Below are 7,500 nucleotides of genomic sequence, written 5' to 3'. Positions count from 1 at the left end.
TATTTGTATTATAGAAAGTGACTGGTATTTGTATTTGTATTATAGAAAGTGACTGGTATTTGTATTTGTATTATAGAAAGTGACTGGTATTTGTATTTGTATTTGTATTATAGAAAGTGACTGGTATTTATATTTGTATTATAGAAAGTGACAGGTATTTGTATTTGTATTATAGAAAGTGACTGGTATTTGTATTTGTATTTGTATTATAGAAAGTGACTGGTATTTGTATTTGTATTATAGAAAGTGACTGGTATTTGTATTTGTATTTGTATTATAGAACGTGACTGTTTTTTGTATTTGTATTTGTATTATAGAAAGTGACTGGTATTTGTATTTGTATTATAGAAAGTGACTGGTATTTGTATTTGTATTATAGAAAGTGACTGGTATTTGTATTTGTATTATAGAAAGTGACTGGTATTTGTATTTGTATTATAGAAAGTGACTGGTATTTGTATTTGTATTATAGAAAGTGACTGGTATTTGTATTTGTATTTGTATTATAGAAAGTGACTGGTATTTATATTTGTATTATAGAAAGTGACAGGTATTTGTATTTGTATTATAGAAAGTGACTGGTATTTGTATTTGTATTTGTATTATAGAAAGTGACTGGTATTTGTATTTGTATTATAGAAAGTGACTGGTATTTGTATTTGTATTATAGAAAGTGACTGGTATTTGTATTTGTATTATAGAAAGTGACTGGTATTTGTATTTGTATTTGTATTATAGAAAGTGACTGGTATTTGTATTTGTATTATAGAAAGTGACTGGTATTTGTATTTGTATTATAGAAAGTGACTGGTATTTGTATTTGTATTATAGAAAGTGACTGGTATTTGTATTTGTATTATAGAAAGTGACTGGTATTTGTATTTGTATTTGTATTTGTATTATAGAAAGTGACTGGTATTTGTATTTGTATTATAGAAAGTGACTGGTATTTGTATTTGTATTTGTATTATAGAAAGTGACCTGTATTTGTATTTGTATTTGTATTATAGAAAGTGACTGGTATTTGTATTTGTATTTGTATTATAGAAAGTGACTGGTATTTGTATTTGTATTATAGAAAGTGACTGGTATTTGTATTTGTATTTGTATTATAGAAAGTGACTGGTATTTGTATTTGTATTTGTATTATAGAAAGTGACTGGTATTTGTATTTGTATTATAGAAAGTGACTGGTATTTAGGCCCGAGCCCCAGCAGGGCGGTGGGTCTATTGCTCCCGCAACGCTGCCGAAGGCAGCGTTGCAACTGTCTGACCAAACATGCGGGCGCAGCCCGCATGTTTGTTACCCCGTCGCCCCTGGCAAGTACAGTGAACTAGCCCATGCCGAAGGCATGGATCATGCATACTTACTCCTGCTATGACAGAAAAAGTCAAGCATGGCCCATGCCGCAGGCATGGGCCATGCTTGTATCTGCTCAAATCAATGGAAGTCTATGGGGAGTGGGCGGGGCATTCCGACGGAATAGGGAGTGACGAGCGCGTAAGCGCTCGTAATGATGATTCCACCCCATGGCGGCATCGGGAAGGCTTAGAGCTTTCAAGCGATGTATAATTTGTTGTTATAGTGGAAACGGCTATATTGTTTTTGCTAAAAATATTATTATTTTTATTAGGCCCGAGCGCCACAAGCTGGCGAGAGGCCTATTAATCTCGTAAGGCCGTGCGAAGCACGGCTGCGAAAGTGCGCACGTAGTGCGCACGAAATCGAGCGCGAAGCGCTCGCCCACTTCCAAACACTCACTAACGCACTCCTTCACTCATGCACGCCCCGTGCATACTAATTAGTAGTAGGAAAATGGAACATTACCGTTGTAAACGGGCGAAGCCCGTGCAAAAGTGCGCACTAAACGAGCACCTTACATTGGGATGACGACCGCGAAGCGGTCGTCATCCCCATATAAAGCACTCATTTGCGCTAAGTAGCTCACGAATACGTTCCCCATCTCTTGCATGTTCCGTGCATATAAGCATGTAATGCAAAAATTGAACATTATTACTGTATAGAGGGCCAAAAACACAAAGTGGGCGGAGCCCACTCAAAATTATCGAAAGTACCCGTCAGTGACCAGGGACCCACACCATGAGGTAGGAAAGCGCGAGCGCTTTCCGAAAATGTATAGTTTATGATATTTGAAAAATGGGAAACATTGTTTTCGCATCGGAATATTATTCTTTCTTTCTTCTTCTCGGGACCAACCCCCCTATTTTTCACCCAGTGAACATTGACGAAAAGTCACAAAAATTTGCACACCTCTAAAAATCGTGCCTCTCTACATTCTGGCTATTTCCCTTTTCTAAAATAAAAAAAATTGGCGCGTCAGCGCCCCCAAATGTACCAAAAATGCATTGAGAGATTGGAAATGACCCAAAAAAAATCTGATCGTAGAATCATGAAATTTGGCGCAGAGGTAGATGGTGACAAGAGAAGTAAAAAATATTATTACGGCAACGCCGTCCGCCCAACCAAATGTCGGCCATATTGCTTCAAAAATGGCTAAACATGACTTCGGAGTTTTTCCAAACGTCGTACTTTTACGAACTCCTCCCAGGGCGTTGGCCCTAAAAAGCTGAAATTCGGTGAAAATGCTACTGAGGAGTGGGACATCAAAAGTTATCCAAATTACATTGATACCTCTCACGGTCTCTGTGCGGCGAAGCCGCAAACTGTAGCTAGAATTTCAGAAATCTCCCATATTTAAAATTTCTGCCGTTTGCGCAGATAAAGTCCGAATTGCGTCAAATTAGAATCAGTTGTTAAACTCTTTGCCCTAAACCTACTTGAAGTGAAATAAATTAATTTGGAGCCACAGCGCCCCCTACAGATTTTATATGGAGGTTAAATGTTTAGTTTTGCGAAATTTTATGAAATTTGACACACAACTCAATTTTGGCCTCCCCATCATAAAAGTCAATGAGACCCATGTCATAATTGTTATGGCGTTGCCGTAGCAATGACCAAAACCTCCCTTGTTATTCCAATGGGGAAATCGCCAGAACATGTTTACACTTTAGACTTTCACAAACTCCTCCCAGGGCTTTAGCCCTATTAACCTGAAATTTGGTGAGGCTCATCTTCAGGGGTGGACCATCAAAAGTTATCCACATTTTTATTCAAAGAGTCACGGTGTCTGTGCGGCAAAGCCGCACATTTTGCCAAGAATTCAAAATAAAATTGCTTTTTGATGGTAAAACAAAGTGAGAAGATGTGACAGCTTCACAGATTCAGCAGTAGGCGTAATAAAAGGACAATTGGGGCGCGTTAGCGCCCCCTCCTCTTGCGGCGTGGCGGCGGCGTGGCGAGGGCCGATCATTGCCGCTTGCGGCTATATTTTTTATTATTTTTCTTGTTCTTCTTCAGCGCTTTGAGCTCTAATTTGACCCCCTGAACATGCTCAAAAACTCACCAAACTTTGCCCAAAATTCAGAATCGGCGAAAAATTTTGTTTTTTCTGGGCCATTTTTTTTTTCGTTAAAAAATGGCGCGACAGCGCCACCGACAAAAGTCAAAATACATTGCGCCTATGGGAGACGCCCCGAGGTCAACTTTGTCGTAAAGCTACGAAATTCGGGACACGCATTCCTCTCGTGAGGACAAAAAAAAAATATTATTGTGGCCACGCCCCCAGACTTACCCTATGGCCGCCATCTTCCTTTGAAAATGAAAACACGCTGTGTTAGCCATTTTGTTCACGTCAAACTTTGACAAACTCCTCCTAGGGCGTTTAGCCCACCGACTTCAAAATCGGCGGACGTCCTCTGGACAAGTGGGGCATCTAAAGTTATCCAATTTTTTGAGATACCTTTTACGGTCTGTGTGCGGCGCAGCCGCAAAGTTGGACAACTTATTTTGGAATATTGCAGATCTAAAAATTGCTCCCATTTGATCAAAACCAGTCCGATTAGGACCAAATTTGAATCAGTTGTTAAACTTTCTAGTTTGGACCAGTTTAGCCTGACAAAATTGAAATGGCCGCGATAGCGCCCCCTACGGAGTGACCTTTAAATTAACATTGAAGGTCAAAAATTAGTTTTACCAAAATTGTCTAAACTTTACCCAAAATTCTATTTTGCCGTCCCAATCACAAAAGCCAATCACAAAAATGCCTAATTTTTTACGGCGTAGTCGTAGCGATGACAGAAACCTCCCATGTTATCCCTATGGGAAAACCACAAAATCTCTCAAATTACCACATTTTTATGTTTTACACTTTAACGAAGTCCTCCTAGTACGTTTTGCCCACCGACCTCAAAATCGGTGTACGTCCTCTAGACAAGTGGTGTATCTAAAGTTATCCAAATTTTAAGGATAACTTTTACGGTCTCTGTGCGACGGAGCCGCAAACGTTTCCCAGAATTCTGACTATTTGGCCTTCAGAGTGGCCTATAAACAATAGAGTTTTTCCAAATGACATGATATTTTGAACAAAATTCTAATTTGCCATCCTGATCATAAAAGTATGAGAGCCAAAGTCATATTTTGTACGGCGTAACCGTAGCGTTGACAGAAACATCCCATGTTATCCTCATGGGAAAATCGTAGAATCACTCAAATCACCACATTTTTACGCTTCACACTTTAACAAACTCCTCCTAGGGCGATAGCCCGATCAAGTTCATATTTGGAGAATATCATCTACACAAGCGGGGCATCAAAACTTACCCATATTTTGATTCTAAGTGCTACGGTCTCTGTGTGGCGGACCCGCAAATATATGTCAGAAATGGGAAAACAGCGAAATCTCTAAAATGACCACATTTTTACGCTTCACACTTTAACGAACTCCTCCTAGGGCGATTGCCTGATCAAGCTCATATTTGGAGAATATCATCTACACAAGCGGGGCATCAAAAGTCAGTCATATTTTGATTTTAAGTGCTACGGTCTCTGTGTGGCGGACCCGCAAATATATGTCAGAAATGGGAAAACAGCGAAATCTCTGAAATGTTCACATTTACGCTTCACACTTTAACAAACTCCTCCGTGGGCAATAGCTCGATCAAGCTTTACTTTGGGAAATATCATCTACACAAGCGCGGCATCAAAAGTTATCCATATTTTTATTCCAAGTGCTACGGTCTCTGTGCGGCGGAGCAGCAAATTTGACTGACACTTGTGTTCATTTGCACTGGATTGGCCATGTCCAATGTGTCGCCGTCTGTCAAGTTCTTTTTTTATTCAACACACAATAAGGGCGCCATCTTTATCAAGTCGAAAGCGCAGAGTCGGAAGGCCGGCGGCCCGCGAGGGCCGTTGGATGCCGCTTGCGGCTTTAATTGTATTTGTATTTGTATTATAGAAAGTGACTGGTATTTGTATTTGTATTTGTATTATAGAAAGCTCATGAAAACACAGAATTACAGAACATACGAAACAGAACGTTCATTAAACTGGTGCTTTAACCCCATGAGCAGACTTTCAGGTCTCCAGCAGTGATTCAGCCTAAACCAGGACTAAACCAGGACTAAACCAGGCCTAAACCAGGACTGAACCAGGAATAAACCAGGACTAAACCTGGACTGAACCAGGACTAAACCAGGTCTAAACCAAGACTAAACCAAGACTAAACCAGGCCTAAACCAGGACTGAACCAGGACTAAACCTGGACTGAACCAGGACTAAACCAGGACTAAACCAAGACTAAACCAAGACTAAACCAGGCCTAAACCAGGACTGAACCAGGACTAAACCTGGACTGAACCAGGACTAAACCAGGACTAAACCAAGACTAAACCAAGACTAAACCAGGCCTAAACCAGGACTGAACCAGGAATAAACCAGGACTAAACCAGGACTAAACCAGGACTAAACCAAGACTAAACCAAGACTAAAACAAGACTAAACCAGGAATGAACCAGGACTAAACCAGGACTAAACCAGGACTAAACCAGGACTAAACCAGGCCTTAACCAAGACTAAACCAGGACTAAACCAGGACTAAACCAAGACTAAACCAAGACTAAACCAGGCCTAAACCGGGACTAAACCAGGACTAAACCAGGACTAAACCAAGACTAAACCAAGACTAAACCAGGCCTAAACCGGGACTAAACCAGGACTAAACCAGGCCTTAACCAAGACTAAACCAGGCCTAAACCAGGCCTAAACCGGGACTAAACCAGGACTAAACCAGGACTAAACCAAGACTAAACCGAAATTAAACCAGGACTAAATCATGATTTAAACTATTTTACATCAGACTGAATATATTCTCTCACATTCACATTGTAATAGGCCAAACACTGGAGGGTCTGAACCTGTGGATAAGCGATAAGGCACAGACATGAGGACAGCGCTGTGTTCACTGGAGGAGCCGTTACTGACGCAGATGAAGAAGGAAACCCTCTGTCCAAACAGTGCTGGTTTGGTTTGTAGCATTTATAAAGTCGTCACTAGGCAACAGAGCCTTCACTACCAGCTGCTCTGATTGGCTGCTCTAAAGTTATTGGAACCTCACAATTTGAGGGTCAATGTGATTCTGAACTCTGGAGAGGCAAAGCAGGCTTAAAATCGAGTTACACATCCTCTAGTGCTGAAGGCTCTTACTAACGCCAACATGATTCCAGATCTCAGCAACACGCCTCCAGTTTGAAAAGTCTAAAAGCAATATTTATATACAGAAATACAGTTATTTATTGGAGGGGATTCAGCTCGGACGTCCCACACCGCGGCCGTCCTGAATGACCTCACAAAGATCGAGGGGCGCGTGCAGGAAGAGTCAAGTAAAAGTGCAGCGTTGGGTTTTCCACCATCAATACTTTAAAAACCAGATTGCGTTGCAGTCGATACACTTGAATTTTTTATCAGCCAAATGCAGAGTTCAAACAGAAGTCGCAGAACTTTGTGAAGAAGGTGCCAGGGTTTTTTTTAAGTTAAAAATAGCATCTTAGTTATTTTAAATCACATTTTAATTCATTTAGGGCTGATGAATTTTGGAAATACATTTAAATGTGATTTTTCTTGCAACGCTGCTAGATTTGCAATTGTTTAAATACTGGTAGTAGGATTCTATTTAAAGATTACATTAGACATTTGAGAAAAGACGGCAACAATTTTACTCACTACAAAGTAATGCTCCAAAAACGACTCAAGTAAAAGTGAGAGTACCTTAAAGAGTAACTGTTTGAAAGTAACATCTGATTCAAAATTTAAACTTAATGTAATTGGAAGGACAAGACATTAAATATTGCACAAAATCTTATTGGACTATATCTGACGGAGCGATGCAAGAAACACAAACGTTCAAATGATTTCATAGTCAACATGAATACATTTAGTCACAGTGAGAAGCGGAACCAGGACTTTAGCTCAAGTAAGAGACCGTTATGTCAAATTAAATAATACTCAAGTAGGAGTAAAAGTATAATGTCAAAAAGTTACACCAAGATGTACTTTGTTGCTGTTGAAAAGGTGAATTGTAGCTGAGTAAATGTATTCAAGTGCTGCCCCGCTCAACTCTGACCAGGGATTATTATTAATTA

The 7,500-nt window shown here is 40.0% G+C and overlaps 1 protein-coding gene across 1 annotated transcript in view; it reads right to left on the bottom strand.

Annotated features, from left to right (window-relative positions):
- LOC140363689 (arf-GAP with dual PH domain-containing protein 1-like) overlaps positions 1 to 7,500 on the bottom strand; it is a 34,687-nt gene that overhangs the window by 14,584 nt on the left and 12,603 nt on the right. The gene's annotated exons all lie outside the window — the stretch shown is intronic.

The sequence above is a fragment of the Eucyclogobius newberryi genome, unplaced genomic scaffold (assembly GCF_026437365.1).
Source record: "Eucyclogobius newberryi isolate DKJ021-1_F unplaced genomic scaffold, fEucNew1.0.hap1 SCAF_176, whole genome shotgun sequence".
Taxonomy (NCBI): Eukaryota; Metazoa; Chordata; class Actinopteri; order Gobiiformes; family Gobiidae; genus Eucyclogobius; species Eucyclogobius newberryi.
Note: the sequence above shows the minus strand (reverse complement) of the source record. Positions and strands in the feature narration are given on the sequence as shown.